This window comes from Meleagris gallopavo, chromosome 5 (genome assembly GCF_905368555.1).
Source record: "Meleagris gallopavo chromosome 5, MGAL_WU_HG_1.1, whole genome shotgun sequence".
Taxonomy (NCBI): domain Eukaryota; kingdom Metazoa; phylum Chordata; class Aves; order Galliformes; family Phasianidae; genus Meleagris; species Meleagris gallopavo.
Window position 1 is genome coordinate 11093805 of NC_139408.1, and position 27795 is coordinate 11121599.

At 37.9% G+C, this 27795-nt stretch overlaps 1 protein-coding gene across 13 annotated transcripts in view; it reads right to left on the reverse strand.

The window, feature by feature from the left end:
- Positions 1-27795, reverse strand: part of PLEKHA7 (pleckstrin homology domain containing A7) — a 139079-nt gene that overhangs the window by 64284 nt on the left and 47000 nt on the right. The window contains exon 1 of one of the 13 annotated variants that reach the window (XM_085224232.1): positions 13822-14039. The exons of the other annotated variants lie outside the window; for them this stretch is intronic. The gene's annotated coding sequence lies outside the window, so the exon portion shown is untranslated. Of the gene's footprint in view, positions 1-13821; positions 14040-27795 lie in introns of those variants that run through there. 13 annotated transcript variants of the gene reach the window in all.

Here is a 27795-nt window from a genome sequence, read left to right on the forward strand (position 1 = left end):
TTTTATTAGGTATTTAATTATTTAACTATAAACAGGCTAACGTTTAGAAGTAACCTAGTTGCAAACATTATTAATGGAGATGCAATTGATGTTGTGATTATTTACATCTGATTGTAACCAGATTATTTAAACACCAACACAGAAACTACAAAACAAATTATTCACTTGTACTTCTGCAAATACCACAGAGAAGATAAATAAAATATACCAATATGCTGTTGGACAGTTTACAGTCCCACAAAATTTGCAATATTTTGAGTTCAGAGATGTTTTGTGGAAGACATTTATTACATGCATTCTTTTTTCTCTGGTATGGTATATATTAGTTGCATGCCTTAGATAAAAGAACATTATTTAATCCAAGAACATTACTTCATCCAAGTTGAATTAAAATTGTGGGGTTTCCTCAGACTCCTATTACATGTTTTGCTACCTTCTAGGAAATAATGCTGTCCATTAATTCATCTATCTGCATAATTGTACTCATATAATGCAAAAAATACAGTGTGAAAGTTTGTTTCAAGATAAACAAGTAGATTTTTCTCCTCCTAAATAAGTCACTTGAATTAGCTGTATAGAAGACAAGGCAATTTCCACAGTTCTCCATACGTACTAAGCCCCTTATTCTGAAGCTCTGTCTAAAGGAAAAGTCCATACAAACCACAAATCTTGAAGAAATAAAATATGGAAGATCTCATTTCTTAATTACTATGGTTGTGCACTACGCACTGTTTGGGAGCCCTGGAATGAGAGGGACTTGTGAACCACGAGTTCACTAATTTAAGGTTCTGAAATTTTACACCAGGAGTCAACAACAGTGAGGTACAAACATCCAAGACTAGAATTCCCATCAAATAAAACAAAAGCTTTAAAAGTACTCAAGAAAGCAAAAATACAAAATTATAAAATATTAAGGCTGTTAAAAAGCAACAACAACAATTAAAACCTTCTGCATTTTTCCGTTTTGGAGAAGAGGTGTTATGCTGAGCCACGTCAGGTCTTATAGATGTGACCTAACAGTCTAGCATAGCAAGATATTCCTCAAGAAACAGTCAGGAATAAGGAAATATTTTAGGGTTTCAAAGATAACAGCCCTCCTACAGCATAGAGAACACCTAAAGATCAACCAGCTCATGCATCCACAACATTCAGATGTAATCAGCTCAGGACAGGCCTTGACCGAAGAACCCAAGTGGCTGAGTCTCCTCTCAGTTCTTATTGATATTGCTCTCAGGAAGTCCACTTAGACCACAAAGAGCAGAGGAAGCTTTTTGCACCGTAAACCTTTCACTCCTTTTCCAACATGCCTTGCTACACAGCATCATAAATATGAAAGCAATATAATAAACACTGCCCATGATAAAATGAGAGCAGTGACACCTTATATTACACCAAAAGGACTTATCCCAGCCCCAGCCATTACAAAACTGCAGCATTACAGCTATTAAGACCAGAGAGGAACAGGAGGCCACCAAGCACGCAGTGCAGCAGGGCAATGCTCACTGCCCCAGCAATGAACTGAGCCTGTGGCAGAGGTTTGAAGCAAACTCCTCAGCATTCCCATCATATCAGAAGTCTGGAGAAAGCGGTTACCATCAAGTCTTCAGCGTTAACGTCCACAAAACAGCCATCTTTTTCTTCTAAGAGGAACAAGGAGCATTGTATTATAAAGAGACAGCACTTTAACTTAAGTTTATATTCTAATTTTGGGCATACACGCAAAGATAAGAAGAGGAACTTGCAGGTTTTTTTCAAACAAATGAATAAATAAACAATAGCAGAAACAAATTTCTTTTTCATCACGCAGCCCAAACATTTTTAAGCTATCTCCTTTCCAATCAGGACTGAAGCAGCCCATTTAACCTTCAATCCATAGGCAGCAGCTACCAACAGGAACGTAATTACGTTGTCAGCTGTAAAAATGAAAGCACGTTGTCAGCTTTATTCTCCAGAGGCTGACAAACTGTCAACAAATTTTCATCTGCAGGCTTTTAGTCATTAATAGCTCCATAATTAAGAGTAAGAAAAAGGACTCTATTCCAGAAGTGCTCAAGGGCTATTCGGGACACGAAGTTTTTCATCATACCATACTTGCACTTTTTTAAGCCTTGTATTATTTCCCACGAAAAAAAATTCACCAGCCCTTCAGAAGATGAATTACCTCCACTGCTGTAAGCCCTGAGCAAGTTCTCCGTTTTGGAAGTTTTTCCCCTTTGAATGGTAAGAGCCAAGGAACAGAAAAGCGCAGCCATTACCACATTACCACATAATGCAGAGATAGGAATTTCACAGATGAGGTCACACACACAAAACAAAAACTTGCTGTAATCTTCGGACTTGCTAGGAGGAGAGAAGTGGCAGCTTTGCACAACACAGTGGTTTATGTTAATTTGGAAAGTGAGAGTTTAAATGTTTTGCCTCATAAGAACCATTAAGAATAAGCAATACCATTCACAACTATCTATACTATAGATAACGAATGCCTCATAACAAGGAATGAGGGAGCTGGGAGATTTCTATCCACAATGAGGGCAGGCAGATAGTAAAAGAGGTTGCCTAGCAAGGCTGTGGAATCTCCATCCTTGGAAATACTCAGAGTGGCTAGATAAGGCCCTGAGCAATCTCATTCTAAATTGGAGCTTCGAAGCTGGGCTTGTGCTGAGCAGGAGAGGCTGCATCCAGGGTGATCCAAGGATTCCTTCCCACATGATTTACACCATTCCATCAGTCTGTGCTGCTCCCCCCATCCTGCTCCCCAGTTAGCACTCAGTTCTTATAATGCCTCTGTACCTTTTCAGCAGTATTTAAAATAGATGTAATCTAAAGACAACAGAAGTACCTTGTTTTTAACAGAATTAAATGAAGAAATCATGATCTGGTATTATGTTTTTGGATTTAGATCACATTCCTCTTTTCACACTTTTCAAACACTGGCTTAGCAGCAATTTCTCTGCTTACTCAAAAGTAATAACATCTCTGGTGACAGGGACCTAGGAAACTCATTACAGTGACAATTATTTCTCCTTCCCAAGCCTCGGCACGACTGTTTTTCAGAGACACAAGATGAACAGACCTTTTGGTAGATCATCACCCATATTTCTTCCAAACTGCAACTGCAGAATAAGTCCAGAAATCCACCACATATAAAAGGCAGCAAGCGAGTCTTAATGAAGAGACATGTGACATGCTGTCACCACTCTTCATACCTCTTCTGTTCCTTTCTCACTAGAGGGAGCCTTGATACATCTGGAAAAAGCTGGAAAAGCACACGATGCTTCATCATGGAATCCCTCATTGCCATGCAACTTGTACCAGCACAGCACTGTGCTAACTGCCCTGGCAAACTCTAGCCACCTATGAAAGCCTCCGATGAAAGCTTGAAGAGGTACCATAGCTTCATTTCCTTCACAGCTCACCTCCTGGGTGAGTGGGAGAGCAGCACCCAGACACTGATCCTTGCTGACGCCTTGTTGCTTGCCATCAGAGTACAGCCTACAAGATTTCTCAAGTATTACTGATGAAGCAAGTCAGCAAATTTAACAATGCCTACCATTTGCCTGCACTAACATAACTCAGATCATGAAATGTAACCAATTTAAATACAGAAAACAAGAAAGAAAAAAAAAAAAAGAACAACTGCAATTCAGTTCTCCAGTCCCATAATTTGCAAAGCCAGACCCCTATAACCACGAGTCCTTTTGAGGAACTCAATCAACATGACTTCATCTATTTCCTTCCTCAGTTCATTCTGTGTTTGAGTCAAAGCCAAATTTTAATAAATTTCTGGCCATGACTGATGTTGATGATTTATATAGTACTTCTAAATTAATTTAAATGCCCACACAGCTGAATCTTGAAATGTATGAATTATTGATCAAGTCTACAACACATTAACAACAAATTTGTAGATGGCAAGAATAATTCCTGTTGTCATTGGACAGATTAACGTACAAATTATTACATGCAATTTCTATCATGAATGTTTTTCCCTGCTGGCTGAACACTTTATGCCGACCTGCAAGACCAGGCAAACACGAGCAGTTTTATCTTGAATGCCCCATACAGCCACAACAGCAATGGGTGAGCATCCTGCTTCTGTGGGAGACACTGCTTGGGGCAAGGAAGACATGTTGGTCAGCAGCACGTTCTCCAAATAGGAAAAGTGCTTATGTCTAACCTGGCCAGCAGTCCCACGTGGCTTACTTCACTGCATAACACACTTCTAAAATATACAAGTAGCTTCAAAATACTTTCAGCATTGCCTTTTTTATACTTTATATTAGTGTTGAGAATTGGTTGAAAAGTATATCCAAGACAGATCAAGAAAGTTGGTGCCATGAAATCCTTCTTTTAAGAAGAAACACAGTGTAATGCAAACAATTAGGAAGAATCTGGATCAATACCAACTGATTTTAGTACACAAGCAATAGCACCAGCTACAAACTACACACACCACAAACATCTTTTCAAGATTGGACATTAGTTTAAAATAACAAAGTGCCTCTTGAGAGCAGCAGTAAAATCCTTGCACCATGCAAATCAAGGTCCACTAAATTTAGTAAGCTCTAAGCAGTCACCCTCTCCTATAGTTTAATTAGCAACTTAACCTATGAACTTTTACAGAAGAATCATGGAATAAACAAGCCTCCTTAGAAAATCATGAGTTTGTACTTGCTTAGTCAGAACACAATTCTGTAAGTATCTTGAGCAGCTGTGCCTGTGACTACAATCAGTCAATACAAAAAGCCCATGTTTCTAAAGACAGCTGAAGGGATGACTTCCACAGTACCAAATTATATCACATCAGTCCGTTTTTCTTTATAAATATAGACAAGAAAACTTTGAGAACAACAGATAAATGGACAGACATTCTCATGTGTTGTCCTTTTTCTATCTAGCTCACTGACAATTTGGTTAAAAGGGAACTTGAAATTTATTTGGATCTGGATCTTTTTTTTTTTCCCCTTAGGGAGCTACCAGAGATAATTAGTAGGAGCAGGAAAGATTTGGTTAAGAAGCAATATAATAATTCAATGGTAAGTTAATATGGAGAACGCCAAGGAATCATCACAGATATTTTCACCATTAAAAGAACAGATAAAACTATGAATACACTATCACACCATAGGATCACTGCAGAGCTCCATAAGTAATACAGCTGAAGTCAACTGCTGATTCACAAATCCTTTTGGTGTATATCATAAACAACCATCAGGACTGTATTAACTCAATAACCTGTATTATGGTAACTTAGAATTAAAGAAAGAAACATGATAATTGAAGTTCTTAAGAGCAGGAAATCCTTAGATGAGCAGAAACTCCTGGAAGGTAGAATGTGATTCTATTTCTTTACTTTTGCACCTATAGGAAAATTAGTATTTAACTTCAAAACTGAAGCTGGCAAGAAAAAATGCTCTGATCATACCAAAAGAAAATCAGAAACGTAAAAGACCATTTTATTCTACTGTATCATCCTAATTCAGACTTGGAGCTCAGTTAGGGCTGTTCCTTTCTTTCCCACTCATGTACTTGAGGTTAGTCCATAAACAAAAGGTGGTGCCTTCAAAAATATCCAAATGCATTTGGAAACCTGTGACTAATAAAACCAGCTTTGACTTTCAGTCAAACAACGAAATGACAGCAGTATGACAACGTGAATAGCAAACTGAATTGATTGTACATTTCTTACAGATATCACGTGAACACCTATGCCAAAGTTTGAGTTTGAAATGGAAATAGGAGTCCAAGTGATAAACACATGTATTGGTGATACATGCATTCATATATGTGTGTGCCTACACGTATACCAACACATATACATGTGTAGCTGTGAGACAGATGGACCTCTCTCTCCTCCTCTTCCCAGTCATCAACTCCAATGCTGGCACAGCTTTTTCTACAAAGGTGTAGATAACTGGGTCTTAATTCTCATCCCTCTTCCTACAAACGGTCCCAACAGGCCAATTGGATTTGGAAACTCTAAAGATGGATGCTCACTTGGAAGGCAAGGATTTTTTTTAATCAAAGATTTCTGGTAAGTGTGGATTTGTTTGGTGGTTGTTTTTTGTGTGTGATTTGTGTGTGATTTGTGTGTGTGTGTGTGATTTGTGTGTGTGTGTGTGATTTGTGTGTGTGTGTGTGATTTGTGTGAGAGGGGGAGAGGGGGGGAGGGGGAGTGTTTTGAAGTAGGGGGTTGTTTTTCGTTGTTTTTTTTTTTGCACTGAGGTCATTCATGGGACAGGAAAGCAGGCCCTTATTTTATCATTAGTAAATTCTACTATTTACTATAAGACTATTGGAGAAGAAGTGTTGGCCATGTGGCCTTTCACACAATAGGAAAGGATCAGACAAGATAACTGTATAACTGTAGCTGAGCTGCAGAACAGTTATGCACAAAAGTCACTGTGAACTAATCCTACCACAAGAGAAGCACACAGAGAGCAACATTGTCATCGTTTCTTCTGGATCTCATAGTAAATAAAAATCTTTACCTCAGAGAAGAGAAAGTGGTGATATTCCTGAGTATTAGGATTAAAGTTCTCTAAGTAAAAGCAGCCCACCATTAAATTCCAAAGTGAACTGCAATTCAGAGTTTAGAGAGGGAGCAGCCCAACCAGCTCTGCCAGATAAGCAAAATATTTTGGAAGAAGCATTTAGGGGAAGCTTTACACAAATATGTTACATATCTCAACATTTAAGCCATAACAAAGCTGATTAAAATAAAAAGACACGTTTGTATGCACACTGGGTAAATCTACCACAGGAGGCTGAACCCCCACATCAGTCCTACTTGAATACATTTCCCTTTGATGCAAAGGCTTACCCAGTAATAGACACGATTATCTGCGTTGTTCTAAACATGAAAGCAAATACAGGTTTTTCAACATTCAGCTTTCATCCAAGCACCAAGCTATACAATCTAGAAAGCTGAAACAATTTAACATGGCAGCTACAAAAACAGAATAAAAGCATTCAAAAGCTTCATTTCTCTGCCATGTGAATTGCATCACTTCCAAATCAGCTTTCTCCTCACTGGCTTTATAGTGTGGAACATAGATTTCAGCTCTTTAATACACATACACTTCTGATCTATTATTTGTTAATTTTAATGCTTTATGTGACTAAGTGATCGTCAGTGGACAATACTGCAAGCTGACAGACCTTGCAGGGCTGCTATGCGTAACTTCAGACAAAATGCAAAGAAACCCCAATACAGTCATGTTCTTCCTTCCACAGGATGGAAATGCTTATCCATAACCTGCACTGCAGGAATACAGTTTTACTCAAATTCTGTTTTCTTACACAATCACCAGTGTCCAGAAGAGGATTAAAGAATACAATATCAAAAAATGCATCCTTGGATTGCATTCAATTTTGGACCCCCCAAAAGACATCAGTGTGTAGGCCAAACCTTTCCACCCTGAGGAGGCAAAGAGGTGCAGGCAGTAGTGCACTTACAGCTGCCCAGAAGGGCTGTGCAGTCTCTGTCCTTGGAAGTTCATAACACCAGAAGGTAGGAAGACCTGAGCAAGCTGGTCTGCCCTCATAACTGACACTGATTTAAGTGCGTTGCATGCAATTCCAGGAAAGAAGAGAATTTATACAGCCTGGGTTCCTGTGGCTGTGTGCTTTCTACCTAGCCTACGTTTCAACCCAAACATTTCCTGTAGTGAAGTTTCATAATGCTCATGGCTCTGTCTCACTACTACCCTTCATCTCCACCTCACCTTCTTGAGGCATTAAGTGCAATCCTACCAACTCCATCTCCTTCAGACATCAGGCTGAAGAATAAAAGATATTAGCATTCCATTCCCCTAAAGGACAGCTTAACAGGAAGAAACCACAATTCCCACAGCACACACCTATCTTGTGGGTTGGCTGTTCCTGTTTACCGGCACATACACTCCTAAGAGGGCCTCCATTGGCACAAAGCTGTTCCAGGAAATCTTGTGGTTAATCCTGAAACACTTCAAATTCTATATGCACTCTAAGGATAGCTTAAGTCATAAACTAAAAAAAAAAAAAAAAAAAGACAATGAAGTTATTCCCTTTGGTTTGCAGAACTCTGTTGTTTAAAGGGAGTTCCTCCTTCCCCACTCTCGTGCAGCTCATCATTGGATAAAATATAACACATCTCCTTCAGAGTAAATGTATTTGAAAGGGAAAGTATTTTTCCCTATCAAAACTTGAGAATAAAGCAAGTACAATACTGCTGAAGGCCACGAAACATTAAGCTTTGCTTGAAAGAAGGCTAGTAATACCAGAACTGCTTGCTCCCAAAAAGTACAAATTAACAGACTCTATCAGACAAGCACTTCACAGCTTTGAGTTACACAGACACTGGTTATTTTCCTTTCCACAGAGGCCCAGCACCGAAACGCCTTGACATAGGAAAGCCATTACCTGAGCATGAGTTTATCGGTCCCTACTGCACTTTATACACAATCCCATACCAGCTCACAGCTGAATTGATGCTCTGCAACCCAAGTGAGCAGAAGGCCCTTTAGCTGGGCCGCTCTCTGCACCACAAATGGAGAGGGGGATCCCACAGCCAGAAGAAACCATTATAGCTGCCACTGCCCTTCAGTACAACTTCAGACGTTACCCAGAGGGATTATTTTCACTGTCAAAGACTGATGTCATTTTACAAAAAGAAAAAGAAACTGCAGACAACTAATACAGTATTACAAGGTCCTGTGTATTAACCACGGCCTTTCAGATCTCACACAGCATGATTCTGAGGCCACAGCTATAAAGCTGATAAAACATTACTAAACTGTCATTTATCCAAATGTTCGGGCAACCTTATGGTGGAAACACGTCCCCTCGGTGGAGCGAAAGACACATCAGGATTCATAGCCTAAAACTAATCCCAGATAAGCATTTTGGGAATTAGAGATGTAAATGTGGAATATTCTCTTTTTAGATTAAATAGTTTATAAAATTATCCAGAAATGCATTCTTAATTCAACAAAAAACTCTTCAGCACATAAAAGGATTTGTAGATGTATCAGTTGCTGAGGACTTGTGTAAAAGCAAATCAAAGAAATAACCTCGAGCAAACTCTTCCTTTTACAGAGATGACAAAGTCTTCGGGGCTCCCAGTCAGGTAAGAATAGAAACTCCTGAGACATTTCCAAGCAACCACAGAAATACTGCCACGGAATTCATTTAAAGCATTCTCTGTACAATGGTAAATATGCTAAGACATACACAGTAGTGCTAGACAAGTTTTGTACAGTCAAACCAGTAGGAATCATAACAGCATACTAAACAGTTCCAAACTCTGTAAAACTACTTTTAACACTCATTACTTTATTCAGTGCAGAAACTCAAGGAAATTGTTCTGAAAATTAACTATTTTGCAGTGTGTAATGCTCAAATTGTCTCTACTATATGCAAATCAATTGAAAAATAATTCATTCTCTCTCTTTGGATTTATTCATCATCCAGTATTTTCTCCCTAACCCCCAAACCCAGTGTAAGGTAATCAAAGTCAAAATATAACCTCTAACAACTAATAACCATTTATATTACTTGCATAGCGTATTGGTGCTGAGTTTAGCATACTGAATGCCTAGCTATGAGAACCAAACATCAATTAACAGAGCTCTTATCATGTACAGTGTTCAGTTTAATTTCAACAACACTCTCATTGCACTTTTAAAAGGTGAAAAATTGAGAACAAGACATGAAAATAAAATAGAAGGAAGGCAGTAGAATTGAAAACAATGCAGTGATGGAAGAAATATTTTAACGTTCCTAATACCTCAAAGTAGATACACTAATGGTAGCCAACATCCAACTCAGAAAGAGTCTGCAGAAAACAAAGGTGATGCCAATACAAAGAGCTACTGGCTAAGAAGAACAGTGCAAGGAATGTATGAAGAAACATTTTCACTATTTCATTCTCAAACACAGCTTTAGCTAGCAAACATTTTAAAAACTACTTTATTGGTTTTGTATGGAATACTAAGGAAGTTTCATCTACAGCAACACTGATATGCATTGTCAGCAGCAATGTCATCAGGGGACAACATGCTTTAAAATCAGCTCTGAATTAGGCTCTGCATGAAACCACATTGTCCCTCTGGGAAAGATTAAAACTTCTTCCTTAAACACATGAAGAGTGCTATTTTTTTTATCAGAGTAACTGGAGGAATGAAGCAACCGCTACCTTTCACAATAAGCCTAGAAATCAATGGGTAAATATAACAGCCAAAATAAAAATTGGCAAACGAGATGAAATCGGGCTCCTTAACTCCAGTTCCAAGAGCAAGGCCACAGCAAAACCCAACAGCCCTCAGCATACCACCATATATAGTGGGCTATCAGCTGCATTCCTCTGGCACCACTTGAGTAGCAAGTCACAGTTGCTTGTCTGGTTCTCGTCCTGTAGCTCCACTGTGCTGAACCCACACAAGTGCTCCACTGCCGTCAGCGCCAAGCGGATGCTGATAATGCCTCCAAGAGAACAATGGCAGCTGCTTTATCACCAGGGCCTCTGCAGTAGAGCTGGTGTGGCTGACTATCAGATAAATGTGCCCTGGAATAAGACTAAAGCCGAAGAATCTACAGTATTTACATCAGTGAGAAGGGAAAAGTTTCTCACCTGCATAATACAAGGACTAGCCAGTGCTCATGAAAGGCCAGCCTTTTGCTCTCAGCACTCAGATTCCCATTGCCCTGTGCTGTTTCCAGCCACCAGACTGAGCACGTCCCCACTCGGTCACCCTGCAGCCTCCCTTGGTCAGTTGCTGCCTCTCTTCTGCCCGAAGGGCATGCAGGCAGAAGTGAGATTGAGGAGAGAGGATGAGGCAATGAGCAAGCTCTCAGCTTGTGACAGGGCCTGGAGAGAATAGGGAGTGCTGGGCAGGGTTAGAGATTGAAATTCCATAAACTTTTTTGGATCCTATATTAACTCCTTTCAGTGCCAAGTAAGCCTCTATCGAGCACGTGACTGAAACTTGGCAGCTAGGTAGGTGAAGTAACTCAACACGAAATGTTTGTTCTTTAGGTAATCATTTAACACACACAATGACCGAATGACTTAGAAAACCGTGCATCTTGCACTCGCAGAAAACTTGATAATCTCTTGATTAAATAATCCTTTGCTACTTGGGAAATTTAAAAGATTTTTTTTTTCTCCCCTTGAAAAGGGAGATTAAAAATAAAGTGCTCCAAAGCATGAGTGAGCAGAGCTGCACACCCCAGATCAGGTCAGACTGGCACTGTAGTTAAAGTGGCTTTGTTCAATCCTGAGTTTTAAAACAGAAAAAAAAAAAAGCAACGTATTATATATGAACATTACATGCACATCAATCTGATCAAGTGGCAAAGCGCCTCTTCAAGTTTTTCGTTTTTCAGTCCCATTTTAATTTAATGATAACTGCTTAAACTTAGGTAATTTAGCACCTTCCATTCTTTTCAAAGGAAGTTTCACTGTATACTTCACATAATCACACAACTAAAGCACCACCAGGCAATAACACTGCAGTGATTTTCTCAGTAACTCTTGGGATCTTCCCCTCTTCTCCAAAACTACATTGGACGTTACTGCCATGGACACAAAAGCTATGATCCATTTCCACATCTTGGAAGAAATGCCACACTATTGAACAGTTTTAGCATAAACTTCATAAGACATAATTAACTTTCTTTTCACTTTAAAGCATTTGGGTAATAGTACTTCAAAAAAAAAAAAAAAGAAAGAAAGAAAGAAAGAAAATCAATCTGTAAGTAGCACAGGAAAGAGTAATAATACTTTAGAATGACTTTTTTTTTTTGGTAGAATAAGTCACATTAACTCACAGAGTGATTTTGCTTAAAGGTTAAATTCATCCATTTTCCATTATAAAGTTGAAGCGATCTGAATTCATTGAGTGATGATACTGCAGCTTTTTCAGCCACTGGACCAGGACTTTGGAACATGTCTCTACACAGATACAGGCTTTTCCCACAAGAAAAGAGAAAGCGGCTACATTTGTAAAATCTTTAGGGTGGAAACTTTTTCTGTATCAGTAACAGATAAAAGAAGTTAATGGCTTTGGCACTGCTACATTGGGATTTGGAAGACAGATTCAGATCTTAGCTCTGAAGTAGATTTTTTGTGTGACCTTGCTGAGTAATTCTGTTTTTGAAAATTCATTGTTTCATTAACATTTAAGACCCTGAGAAGACAGACAAATGCCTACCAATTTAGAGCCTTTAGCTCATTTGCAGCTTTCTGGGTGCAATACATAAAAGCAATATCATTCACTGCTTTCGAGAGCAGAAAGGACTACCTTGGTCCTCCCAGAAAATTCCATCAAACCACAAAGGAAAGGACAGCGTGGAATTTCTGAATCAAGGTGAGCAAGTCACACTGCTGCCTTCCAAGCTAAGTTGCTCGCAAAATGACAGAAAACCTGCATGGAAGTTTGTTTTTTCATCATATTTGTATCTAACACAAAATCATCTTTATTCCAAAGACAACATTTTAACTGCATCTATTATTTTTTCCACTTCAAGTATTAGGCATATGGTTGTGGAAAGAAGGTTGCCTTTTTTACTGGAGTTCTTCACAGCTGTGAACAGCATACAACAGGATACAATCCTGCAGAAGTGTAATAAAGCCTAATACATTGTGATAACCAGAAATCAAGTTCAGCAAAGTTATTTGACAAGATTAAACTGCCAGAGCAGTTTTACAAAACCTCAAGCAATAATGCCATCTGAAAACTTGCAGTTTTGTAGGTCTTCAAAGCTAAACTCACTGAGCTTAGCTTTCCAGTACTACTTAATGACAATCTTTCTGCTCAATTACTTACTTGCTAGTCACTAGTACTTTACTTATAAAATCACCCAGGTTGGAAAAAGATCTTCCAGTCCAATTTTAATTCATGCAGGACTGGCTCATAAATAACTGCACCGAAACATCAAGTTCAGTCCAAGATGCCTCAATGTGTTTGCTTTTATGGTATCACGTACCGTAGCACTGCAGCAGTCAACTGCTTTGAAAACAATCTAAGAACCTAAATTAGTCGCATCAATACAGTAAATTAAACTCCTAAAGGGATGAGTGGCAATATTCATTCAACTCAAAGTACAGCATTGTAAAGACACAAATACAATCTAATACAAACTAATGTCAAATTGCAATTAGAGGAGAGAGTATGTCCTGCTTCTGAATAACAATAATTTGTCTCTAGGAAAAATAATTGTTTTGCTCTTGTATGATGCAGACAGCACCTCTGTTTTACACCCAATGCTCTGGGACTTGCATGTTAAATATTTTATGTCATTACTTAAGTATCAATATCTCTGAATTGAATTATTTTCAGACGGCTCACAAATTCTGCAAATACCATGAGCATATATTACATTCCTTTGCCATTAACAGAGGAGAGAGTAAGAAGCTGCATTCTTAGGACATGAAAAAAAGAAAAAAAAGAACCCAAAGTTTTTGGTACCTTGAACTGTCTTGTCCTACATACCTTCCTCTGTTTTCACCTTCAGATATTGACATGAATGCTAATTGTTTCTGTGTGAGAACTAGAAAATAGACAATGAAAGCTATTTTGTTGTTACATTAGAAAATGACAGTTGAGAATTGCTGTGGAAAAAACCCTACTGCTGGAGTTCTGACTTGGAAATAGCTAACCATGCTTTAGGGACAGAAACTAGCAGCTCTAAATATTTTGTTGTGAACAGGATGAAAATAAAGTAACACAAGCAATATAATTGATTGACATTCTAAGAGTACCATTTCTGACTAGTCAACATGCCCTACAACAAAGGGTAAGAGAAATAGGAAAGAGAAAAAAGGCATCACAATCTCACCTTCTGAGATGGAATTGAAAGGGACCCAGTTTCCTCCATCCAGATTCCAATGCACACTCCTACGTCCATTAAGAATCTAAAGAGAACTTCCTCTCAGCAGGTATTCTGGAGAGCGGTTTCACCGAAACCAGATTCCCATGACTTAGATATAAATATTTCACTATTAACCATCATCAGTCTCCGAGCTGGAATACTTCCTGTCAGCAAGGGATTCCCAGCTCCCCCACAGACAAAGCACCCCAAGCAGTAACCGCACCAGCTGAGTCTGTGTGCAGCAAAGAACAGCCCACTACGCTGCTGCCAATCGTGAGGCCGGCTCCTGCACTTCACAGGGAACAATCATTGGAGGAAACCAAAAATAACCTTGCAGCAGGACCAAGAATCGCAGTATAGTTCTTAACAGTCCTCTCTGGAAGCTTACCTGAAAGAAGTAAAAAAAGTGGTGACGTTATAGTCAGATGATCTTACCCTAGCCATGACAGATGTGAGAGCCTCAGTCCCGCTTTAAGGATATTTCCTGCTACAGCTCAGAGCAGATTCTTAAGCAGAGAGAAGGATCTATATACATGATATGTAACAACAGCTATTTTTGGAAGCTAGGAACCTCCACCTAATGCTAAGTGGCATGTATCAAAGATGCGTGCAGGAAGTCAGTTTTCCCAACTGCTTCCCAAAAGAAGAGGAAAACACTCAAGAACTTTTAATTAATACTTGCATTCATAATTTACACAACTTGACTCCACTACACACCTATAGAATTGATATGTCCATAAATTTGGTGGTAACTGACAAAAAGGGCCCTAAAGACAGCTGAAATACACATTATCTCTACTATCACCTTACATGCTTATTTAAAAGCTATTACACAGGCTACCTCAGTCCCTAAGATAAAAGATAATTACAGCATTACATGGCTCTAGCACCACTGTAGCCCTTGTGGAGCTTATTGCTAAAGTTGAGGCCCCATATTTTGCTTCTGTTCATCTGAATTCCATTAAACTTCCTCTCTGTCAAAGTAATGAGCAGACCGCACTAGCAGGAAGTCACACGTCCTTCAATATGAAAGCAGCAGTGCAATGCACACAGCATAATTCACAGGATTTTCCCTAAGGTAAACCACAAGCAACCAAATTCCAGCACGTAAAACGGTTCTATAGGCATTACAGGGATTGTCCTTGTGTCCTAATCCTCTACAAGTGAGATGCTCTCTTATTCCCTTGGGCTGGAAGTACAGGTTGTTCCAGCTCACAAAAGAAATATCCTGTCCTCTTCTTCACACAATAGCTAATACTATAACTGCATTATAATCACTTTATTACAATTATATTCACATACACATATAATTACACAAATTTCATAATCAAGAATACTATTATAAATTCAAGAATAAGAAATTAACTGACCTATAAGATTCCAAATGGAACAGACCTTCTAAAGTGAAGATACTCAGAACTCTGGATGTGGAACATGAGCAGCAGCAATTTTTCTGCAAATTAAATCTCAGTGGTACCAATTAGCAGGAAATAATTGAAATGTGAACACTGAATTGAGAATCCCAACACTGCTTCTACTGCAATCTCCATAATCCAACAGACTTTTAAAAAACTTTTCACCTTCAATTTCCAGGGAGCCCTTATTGGCAGTGTTATTTTATAAGTGAGACACTCTTATCTGCAAATATCCTAACGACCCTGCACAAGTTCTGCTCTGGGCTCTCTCACCCCATTATCCAAGAACTATTCACCTCCAAACAGGTCTTCTCCTTTGCACTGTTTTTAGTTCAACCAGTCTGTCACATCACTGTGATCGCTACAGAAATCCTGAACTGGGTGCAGGCAGACTGCACAGATGTATTTTATCTTCAAAAAATGAGCAGAAGGTCGCATCTTTCTTAACCTTTCTTAAGAATATTTTCCACTATCAGTCTTCATTCACAAGAAACCATCAGGCATCTGCAACAGGCTGGCATCAGAGCATATAAAGAGAAACAGAACACACTCCCTTAAGTTACAGAACAACATTGCCCTAGCACAGTTTTCCTTCCCTAACCTGCTTTCTTCCTCTGTGTCAGAAATACCATTTTTTTAAATAATGGGCTGTTTTCCTTCTTTCACTTTTTCCTTTTACTAGAAAGGTCAAAGAGAAAAGACTGTAATACAGAATCTCAGGATTTCTACCTGGAAATTCCTATGAAAAACGAACTTTAACAGCTAATACTTCTAAAAAGCATAAATAAAAATTTATTATAGCTGAATCCATAAATGCTACTTAACCATCCTCAAACACCTGAAGATAACTCTTCCTCATCATAAATTAAGAATTACTACAGTGTGGTGGGATTTGTAAGATGCAAGCTTATCTTGAATTGCCAACGCTTTTCTCCATTGTTTATTTCACAGATATTTTAATTGGCAAGAAATAGTGTTCCTATCAAGGGCTAAGTAAAGATGTGGGGCCACAGGCACTAAGTAATGGAAAATAGGATCATTTTACCTGACAAGCAAAGATTGTATCACCTGCTGAGTGGATCACAAAGCAGGTGTGACTCATATTCCATATATTCACCATATTAAAAGGAATTTAGCTTTGAAATCTTTCCTTGCATTTATGTTTCCTTAAATGACAAACTTCTGCTTATACATTTTCTTCCTCACTGTCTTTAAGACAAGATAACCAGAATCATCCCTTATGTTTTCTGAACCAGTATATCACATATCTCAGTTACTCATCACATTAAAAACTCACTTTAATGCAAACAACTTCTAACATGCACTATGCCCATGATACAAGAGGAAGTTTGCCAGGAAGAAAAAAAAAAAGCACACATACTAAGCAGCTTCTAAAACAATTTTTAAAAAACCACCAGTTTAAATGATTTGTCAGAAAGCATGTTACCTTCATCAGGAAAGGAAAAAAATCTGCGCTGACAGAAACCACAAGTTCCAAAGAACAGCACCTTTTCCAACCCAGCACTATGACAGCCTTTGCACAGCTGACACTTCTCAAGAACAGCATTTGAAAGTCTGAACTACACTGCTGATTCTATTTCAGCTACTTAAGAGAGAAACAGATCAGTAAAAATAAAACATGAAAAAACTGAGAGGTCACTTAGCTACTACAGTAAAAAAACCATTAAAAGTTAAGCTTTGTTTACAAATGCTTCCAACAGGACCCCTCCTATTTCTCAGTGTATGTGGCACTAGAAACACCTAAGCAGCATGCCTGCTTTTGTTATTAAGAGGTAGGCAGACTTCCTAAACATTAAAACTCTGCAAGTTCACAAAGTCAATCTTTTGCATATGCAGGAAAATCATGTAGGTTATAATGTTATGTATTTAATTAAAGTGCGTTTCAGAATAAATACGTCACAACAAATGAATCCAAGAAGCACCACAAAAACAGAACAAAGGAGTTAAAATCCAGAAAAGACCTTCAATTCATCTTACTATTGGTAAGCTACTGATACACCAGAAGATCTCCTATGAATTAATCTATACTTACCAGTGTTCAGAAGACCACAAAGCCTGGGAGACGGGCTAATGCACTGTAGTTATCATCTGAAATTCTTACTTCGAGGGATTTTGAATCAAACTGATGTCACTACGTTATATAAATTTGAAATGAACGACAGATTTAAAATATTTTTCCTGAAACAACTCCCATAACTTTAGAAAATAATTCAGATTTGAAGTCAAGTAGATGACAACGAGGATGCTCGTAAGTGGGTTAACATTTTCTATATGGCAAGGTGAGACCAACACATTGGTTAGAGCATCATTACCTAATGCCAAGCACAGCCTACACGCACCCTTACAACTTGTGAATTTTACTTCCCTTGTCATTCTTAAAATTGTGGACCAATAGAGGTAAAAATGCTTGTGGAGACTTCAAAACCAAGATTACACAACTTCACTCAGTAAATGCCTACCTTCTACTATTCAGAAACGGGATTTGTGGGCTTTGAAAAGCAAATGTAATTCTAAGGTAACTTTTCTGAGAGAATCTTAAAAAAAATTAATCTACAAGACTTCTGTACATGCAATAAAGTCTTTATACACCAATGCTACTGTCCTCACAAACGATCCATTAAAAACTTGCTACCTGAAACAAATTACAAGCCATCAAAATACAGTAAATGCAATGTTGTATATGCAGACCATGCAGGCAGACATAGAACATGCACCTGGATAAAACGCATACATACCCATGCCTTGAAAGGGAACTAGAGAAAAAATTCAATATACAGGGCCTGTAGGGCACTGAATACTCTGACCACAGATGTCAAGTTGTACTTGCAAGGAACTGAGTCCTTCCAATCAAGGCAGGACAAGGAAAAGCAATCAGACATGATATTTCACATAATTATTAAGAAGAATCACGTGAAAGAAAAAGACTATACAAAAACACTTATACAAAAAGATCAGGTGTTTTGAAAGCGGGGTAAATAAATTTCATCTTGTCCCGAAATCCTCTCTGATAGGTTGCAAATGTTCATGCCACTGTTCTCAGCAGCAATTACTCACTTGGAAGCTGCCACTCAGCTGTCCCCATGACAACAACAAGCCCTTCTTGCTCGCCTCCAGAAGACAATGAAAATCTTAATTACTGCCATTCATTCTGCTGACACTTCAAGTGAAGTAAAATTCGACTCATTAAAAAAGTAGAATTACCAATTTCAGATTTCAAAAGCGATAGTTTTCCCTCAAACATCCTGCTCTTTTCCATTTGCTCCTAACGGCATGCAAGACCTCAGTCTTGGGGAAAAATAAACACAAAGCTTTTCTAAGTGATTGGGTTTTGGTTCGGGGCTTTGAGGTTTTTTTGCAGCTTGATTGTTGTTGGGTTTTTTGTTTGTTTAATGATATTCTACATGTTGTTTTGGAAATAAATCAATCATGCTTTAGACCTTGCAAACTCAAACTCAGATATTAGAAAATATATTTAGATTCTCTAATAAAAACACACAAGGGAACAAAAGAGGAACAAACTGTGGTAATTCTACTCCACACTACTACAATGCACAAATTACAGGAGGTATTTAGTATGACCACATAAAAACGTTTTTCACCAACAAGCTGGCAAACGCATACAGCTCGATCATCTCATCATTTGCCATTAGTTGTAGCACATTTGGAACATCAGGTTAGATCACAGAGCAAAGGAGAGATTACCACCCTTCTAACATACGTACGCTACCCTAATCAACAATTGGTATCTGTGAACAGACAACAGCTTTACTCCCCTGCTTGACCAAATAGAATTTTAAAGAGTCAGCTCATGGAAGAGTAAGAAACAATGAATGAGAACGAAGTCAAATCTTCCAAGATCTGAAGCCTAGATGAACATTTTGAGCACAGACTACAGCCAATGTGATGAGCTGCAAACCAAAACAAAGCAATAGAACCAATGTGCAGAGGAATAAAGAAAAGTTATTTATTCTGAAATTACAGGGTGGCCTGAGTAGGACACCTAAATCCAATCCAGAAAAACCTTCCAGTGGAAAAGTACCAGAACAAATATTGAAGGAGGACACTTGGAAATCATTAATGCTGAAATATTTCAAGTTTAATGAGGAGAACAAAACCATGCTTTCAAAACAAAGAGAAAGAATATTTATTGACCAGTAAGAGGTTTGTATTGATGGAAAGGCAGCTTTACACTGCCTTTTTGATAAAACAATTAGTGGTCTCTTTAAATTAAAAAAGATGATGGAGAACTTAAAGTTTTGTGAGGGAACACAAAACTGAGTGTTGAAGAACTAAAATCTGAACTAAGCATACAGTTTCACTGACACCACAAAAACTTCACAAGCATGACTGAAGTATTTCAAGAAGCCTCAAGTCAGCACAGAGATAGCATCCCCAAGACTTTTTGGGAAGGAAGTGATCTAATCCACTGCTAAATCATTAAAAGAACAAAGACAGAAAAAAATAACAGTACACGCTGCTAGGTATTGTACTTAGAAATACAAAAACCCTTCTTGTCCCAGTATTTAGTCTTCTACTAATTGGATTCCTACTCACCTGAAATTTCTTATCAAGGACATCATTTCTACCTCCATCCAGAATTCATTAAGGTACTCAATACAGCAGCAAAGGACAAAGTCAACTTGACTACTCTCAGAAAACACTTTTTTTTTCTTAAAAATGTCCTTCTGTGTAAAGTTAAGTGTTGAATTACTTATTAGTACAAGGTAGTAGGCCTTTCTTTCTGCATATTGTTCCAAATCGTGACCAAACAATACTGAGTGCTGACTGCCTTTCTGCAATACACATTTAACAAAAAAGCAAGGCACGATCTAAGCTAATGCACACAATTTTGCAGCCTCTAGTGTTCTAAACCAGCACACACACAAAATGTTCTGTGTATATTAATTTAAAAAATAAAACCCACAAGTAAATAACAAATCTATGGCATTAATAACCTGTATTTACTTTGTTTAAACCATCGTGCTATAGAAGTTAATGAATGAAGAGTTGTAGACTCTACCACCAGTATCGACCTAAAAGAAATTTCCTTGAAGGGACAAACGATTCTGGAGTACTAATGGAATTGTGTAAATCAACATCTTAATCTAGACATGTTTGGTAAAGACAGATAATAGTAGAAAAACAGTGCTTGAATACAAGTTTGTACAGCATTTTAATGTAATTAATCCTTGTCACAAAAGCACATAGTGATACAAGTTGCCAGAATCGCTTGAGAAATCCAAGACTTTCCACAAAGCACCAGCATTTGATATTTGCCTAAGAACTGATCGCTGATGGCTGGCATTATGAGGAAGAAACACACAGATGCCCAAGCTGTTGGTGTTATGTAACACCTAATGCAAAGATAGCAGGTTTCACTTTGGTAACAGGTAAGACTGAAGAAGTGCAGCACAATACAAGAAGACTGGAGTCCAGGTTGAAAATTTCATGTTGTGACAGTGGTTTTAGAGTTATTTGTAGTCTTTAGAATGGTAATAAAAGTAAGAAGATGCATGCATATACAAGCTTATATTTCTCAGCTGTGTTTTCTTGTTGGTACTAGAATTTATTCCAATGTAAGGCTTAACTAGTATTCCAAATCAGGTGAAAAAGTGGTGATCTTAGCTCCAGCAAGATTTACTATACCTTTAACTAACTGAAAACGAAGCATTCCTGAAAGTCACATGTGAAATAGAGGGGTAACCTTGCATCCTGCCAACTGCTTATTAGCTTAAATCACTCTAAACGCTTTGCTGGCTATCTTCAGCACCTACGCCTCCACTTTAATCATATACTATCTACATGATACATAAATGGCATATGAAGAATGGTTCTCTTGCTGTACTCTTTGGCCTTTCTCTCTTCCAGGAAACAGAGCTCATTTACTAGCAATAGCCAAATATATTTGTGTTCTGCATCTCTCTTACTTCAGAGTCTTTGTATATTTAAGTTTTTGATAAATTTACAAATTGATAGAAGCCAGTATCAATTATCAATATGCATTCATAACATTAAACTAAACGAACAATCTAGTAAAAGTGATTCTGATTTTATTTATTGAATTATAAAGCCCTTGTGTTTGGCAATTCATCACATTCTGTAAATGCTGCAATTTGTGCCGTGCACAGAAGATTTAATTCCTTCTGTTTTGGGAAGACAAACACTGGTTTTACTAGCAGAAAGAAGCAACATCTCAGAAACAATGGCTTCCAGATACCTGTAAAATTAATATCAACCAGAATTCTGACTTCTAGCCCAAGGGGTATGGGGAGCTTTTTCAAGCATTATCTGTTTTTCCTTAAAGATCTTAGAAGAACATTCTAATTCCATCAACCATCAGTACACGTCATACAAGGCAAGTAGCATAGTAGGAACAAAATACAGATTTTAATATACAGATAATATACCAGATTTAAAAGGGTGAAAATTCTCAGCACGTGTTCTAATTTTAGGGAAAGTAAATTCCAAGATAAAATTATAACCATTTCTTCAAATATAGCAAATAGAAAAAAAACTCTACATTTTTAAGGTGTGCTCAGCACTTAACACATCTCACATCTACAGGAGTTCCATGCTACTTACACCACAGAACTATTTGCCTCCAAAGTGTATTCTGACGTACGCTCCAATGTCCTCATTCACACACACAGGTATTTTCAGTTACACACTCACAACTATAGTTAAAAATCTTTTGCTCTTTACTAATCAAAGAAAAAAATAAATCCTCAAGAGAGCTCTTCATGACTGCCCTGTGATCACACAGACATTTTCTGCCAGATTGAATTTCACGTATATTCGTTTGCTGACAGCCTGACTTAGAGATCCTTGTGGGCAGCAAAGACAACTAGGCATACACTGTATGACATGTAAGCAAGTATATAATATGCAACAAAATAATGCATTATTAATATAAAAAGCCCTGCTCAATACACGGTGACTCCAGCTGGGCTAAATTTCCAGTATTTCAAATACTATGAGCTTTATAAATACATACGGTTTGGATCTGAGATGCATCTTAACACTTACAGATATCCACTTCCAAGTCTGGGGACTTGATTAATAATGCTGACTTCACCAGATGAGTTCTGGCTAGCATTCAAGCTGGGCTTAATAAGCTCTATGTGATGCAATGAGAAGCTGAATAAACCATCATGAATAAAAAAACCAACACGTGGGTAAGCACAACTGAAGCAACAATGAGTAAAGAGGCAATAGCTTAAAAATAACAGAGCAGAGAATGGATTGGTGTACAGGGACAATAATTCTTTGGTTAAAGAAATAAAAATAGCAGCACTTAACAGAACTAACTAGGCAACAGCATTGCTTCAAATATTTATTGCAGTTCCTGGCCCATCCGGGACTGACGTAGAAAAGAATAAAAGCTGAAACTAACTACATACCCGTAATGCTTCTAACTTCTAAAAATTCACAGGCATAATACAAACAACAAAACTACGGGACTGTGCTTGTGAGGTTTGAGAAGCCATAATCCACCTAAATGTAAGTTCCAACTAGAAAGAGGCCATACCAAGGATATTTTAATATACATTAATATTGATTAACTACATAGCGCAGTGGTTCACAAGAAACTTTCTAAGTCAACTATCCTAACTCACTGATTTCAAACACCCAACAGCTTAGTTCTAAGGAAAATTTCAGTTTAAAACTTGGAAAATTCTGACATTTCAGCAACTGAGATCTTTAGAACAGCTTGAGATTAAAAAGAAAGGGCTTGTCCTCAGGAGCTTTTAGCATCTGAAATACAGCAAATCATGACCCAGCAGGGGAAAGTGGGCAGAAAAATAATACAGAGAGAAAGCACAACTGAGTGAAATCATGAACCCTGGTGCATAGCCATAGAAAGGTTTACATTAGGCAAATGCACTGCACATTTGTCTTGTTTCCAACATAAAAATAGGGGAAATCTGACAGACAGCAGCAATAAATCCATTGGGGAAAAAAAAAAAAAAAAGAAAAGAAAAAAAAGCATGTTGCCAATGAAGAAAGGAACATTAAAAACTTAGTAGATACTAACAGATCAGTGCAGTTCATCAGTTTGAACAATTTTCAATTCTGCATGAAGATTTTAGGATTATAAATTGACACAGGCTATATATTGAATATTCTACATTTTACAAGATTTCTTATCCACCTACAGTAACACAATGAAGAGAGAAAATAAACCTGCTTGTAATCCCTTCCATGCGCATTCTTCTGTGGTCAGAATCCGAACAAAAACTGATCTTTCCCCATCCAAAAGCAATACCAACACTCTTCAGACATCCCACAGCAGCTCAAAACAGCCACAGTTAAAACAGAGAGGTGCTTAGCAGACACACCTGAAAAATCACTAATTAAAATCCAGTTGTCCTGCAAGATAATAGACGTTCATTTCTCTAATCCTTCTACACACACAAGTTCTTTTCATTAGTGTGAACAACTTACAATAGAGAAACTCTTGAGAACAATGTTTCCAGATCTCTGACATCACCTGGAACCCACCATTCCTTGCATCTTGCCAATAGAAAACAAAGGCACAATTAAAAGACTCTGCAATTATGAGCAATGTTCTTACGTTGTCTTTTAGTTTCCTTCAGGCTTCTTCCAAAGCAATGGAACAAACAGGCTGTAGGAAAATGAAGTGAAACTCTGCGTAAGACAGCAGGAGGACAGAAAGGAAATCAGGAAAAACAATTGGCTGAGAAAGACAGAAGACAATTAACTTCTCAAAACAGTAATAAATGAAATAATTACTCATACACATAAGGAGCCACAAGCATTGTAAATCACGTCATACTTCTTGTCTAGAAGTCTTACCTAGCACACAGCAGACAAATGTAAAACAAATCATTTTACTACAGCCACATTTGAACAAACTTAAAGGGAGTAGCCTGGCAAGAAACCAGAGTAGGGACAGAACTAATGACATGTCTTAAAGCAAGTAAGACAAGCTTGAACTTGATGCAGTTTAACAGGAGAGCCGAGGAATGGATTTTCTAAAAAGAGTGATGAAGTTAAAGCAGGGGGTAAAACATGGATAACTTAGATGAGAATAAGGACAGGATAGGAAGGAAACATGCTACAGAGCACTAAGAAGCTACAGTCATCTAGCAGAGCAATAAGGCAGCTACAAGTTTTTAGCAATGAAAGGGGAAGCAAAGTGAGGGCACTGTAGGAATTTGGAAGGTAAAAGGGAACAGGAGGCAGCAGTAGGCTAGAGGAATACAGAATTTATATCAATCATGACACTGTAAGCAAAACATAATAGTAAAACATCTGAGAATCTGCAAGGGAAGAGGACCAACGCACAGAGATGTCTGGAAATAAGACCTTAATTTCTTACAAAAGGTCCCAGTTTTCCACTTGAAGTCAGTCATGTCTGAGAGATGTGTTGGAGAAGCAGGAACAACCTGAAGCATAATTATATACTGCCCAGGCAACCCCCCTACCTGAGGACATGCACTCAGCCACCGCTGTCCTCTTCACTGTGATGGCATGTATTCAGTAACACTTAGGTGTTACCTATGGTTATGAACAAATGGAACCACTAAGCGAGCTGAAAACCTGAGGTAAATTTTGAAAACATTAGCAGCATCAGTACTATCTGCATTGCAGTCCTGTGATCAGTGTACAGAGGCATCTGCCTGTCAACAGGACTCACCATCTATTTCAAATAAGAGTCTTTAATTTAAGGTGGCTTTCCTCACCAAACAAGGAAGCAATATTTTTTTTTTTTTTTTTTGCAAAAAACAAACAAAAAACTTAGAATATATAAGTACTCATTTATTAAGTGCTCATATTCATGATTATTTTCTGCAGGAAAAACGTTCTCCAAATGAATCTCAGATCTCATGAAACTGGATTCACAACGTCATTAATCATAGCCTGCTCAAAACAACAGCACAGAAAGTGAGACTAAATATAATCTACACTTTATTTGAATAGATGCTATCTATTTTAACAATTTGTTATAACTCAATCTTAGCTGACACATGCAAATTTAAACACAAATCACTGTATTGGTTATAATTTTCCTAGAGTTAATTGTTTTAGAAACAACACATTTAAGCTACTGCAATGTCCTCATTTCTTCTTTAATAAGAAGTTCTGAATTTGCATAAAGAAGAAACTTGCAAATTCATGCCTTAGAATTTTTCTATCATTTCTCCAGCTTTTTTTCTCCAAATGAAATTCTACAATTTATATTTCACCAAGTACTTCACAAACCAGGACTTCTCTGTCATTTACAAGCCAACAGTTTCCTTTATTTATACTTGAAAGAATGGAAGGTTCTGTGCGTAAAGCAGGGTCAAAGTTAGCTTTGACAGTGAAGTTCAAAAACAATGCATTAAAAGCACAAACACCCTGCACTGTTGGATGGTCCTTTGTTGCTGCATAACCTGGACCCCCTAACACACCAAATCAATCTGAAGACAAACCCCTGCAAGGAGTTCTAAGGGATGCAGGAGGTATCCAGGCAGTTTCACCTCTAAGACAAGCATTCACAGCGTAACTCTGGGGAAGAACACAACTGAGGTGAGAACTATAATAATTCTTTTACTCTGTTCTGTAAGTACATTTAGACAAATGCTGAGGTAAAAGTGGTAACTGAAGGGAGTACCAAACAGAATTCTGAACAGCCATTATCACTCAGGACAGCAAGTTTGTACATATTTACATGCACATAGCAAAAGTCTTCAAAAATAAGCAAACTGCCTTTTCAGAAACCCATAGAGTAACAAAAATACAAAAGGCTACACCAAGATCTCCAGGCATTTTCTTAAGAAAAAATAATAAAGGATATATTAGAAAATAGCTGCTAGAAGAAAAAAGTAACGCAGAGCTTGTTGCAACTGGTTCTGCCAGCCAAATATCAATATCATTAGAACAAGAACTGCAATTACATTTCTGTGCACAAGAGCCTGAAATACTAGATATGACAAAATAAACACAAAGAAATATTCAAAGTTTCGGTAAGAATTAATTCAGAAAGTAAACAGTTCACATCAGAGCTGCTCCTTTGCATCGTATGCAGTTTATGCCTTTGCCTCCTTTTAAGGAGGCTAACAGACGGCATTGTTAGAATGCTTACATTTTTCCACAGTTTCTCTTTTTTGACAGAACGAGTTATAATGAATTGTTGCAATCTGTCATGCATTCATCTGATTGCGCCCTTACCGTCAAGTGTAACGCGAGCCATGCCTGGAATGTGGAAAGGGACTCGAGGAGCCAGAAGGTAACGCGTGGTAAGCAAGCCAGAAGTGACACACATGCCTAAAGAAGGCAATATCCAGTGTACCTCAGCAGAGGTAAAACCAGCAGCACAGCACTGCAAACAGTCTTACAAGTGCTCGGTTTAACACTGATAGAGCATAGACACTCTTGCTGTTTCCAAGTTTGTTCTGTAGATCACAACAGAGGCACGATGGATCACCAACCCAACGACCACTTGCACAGCACTCAGGCTTTTCATTTCCCATTGAAATCCAACTGCCTTGAGGAAATTAAATAGGGGAACACAATACACTGGGGGTAAAAAGGAGGGAACGAGATAAACAAGAGAGAAGAAACCTCTCATAGCAGCCACATTCTGTAAGAAAAGCATTCTTACCTAGCACTACTTTCCAAAGGGAGCACTTGAGGAAAACCATACAAGAGCTGCAGTCTGCACCTTAACTGACATCTCTCAGTCCCAGTTTCGTGCTTGGATCTTCTCAACAGAATTTAGAGGTAGTAATCTTGCAATCGACTGCTTCTCTAACAGTTTTCCAATTATTTTGTCTTCTCAGAGAGCAGCCTGTACTTATGATTTATTCCCTGCAAGCAAAACTCTTTTTTCAAGTTCAATCTTGCTTAATGAGTTACTTTTTATTATGTGAAGCTTTTTAATGCATTGTTTATCCTATCAAGGCCAAGTAACTGCCGACATTCTAATCATGAGGCTCCTTGGGGAAAAAAAGAAGGGTTCTCTTTGTTTTGGTTTGAGTCAATTTAAAAGCAGTCTCTATATTCGCCTGCAAAGCAGCTATATAACATTTAAACCATTTAAATATAAAACTAGCCTGTCCACATTTCAAATATTGCAGAATATTAAATATATAAAAGTTTCTTCTTTGTGTTTTGATCATTCCCTCTCAATTATGAAATCAATATATTCCTTTTTAGCCATAAATGAGAATGCTAACATGAGCAGCACCAGCTTTCTTCACCAGTTCTTTCCAAATCCCAAAAAAGAAATTTTTACCCATCTAAAAACAGATGCCGATCTCCCTTTCTCCAGTGAGAAAGATTCTAAAGGCATATATAAAAATCAAATTATATGGGGAAATAGCTTCTAAAACCAGCTAGAATTTAGCATACCACACTTCTGACTATATTTCATCAGTGGCTTTGCCTTCCCCTTTCTCTTCTTCCTCCTACAGGGAAAGGGAATGACTGAATGAAAAGCAAACAAAATGCACAGGAAGCTTTGCTCAGCTGATTGAGTTATTCCAAGAAAATGCAA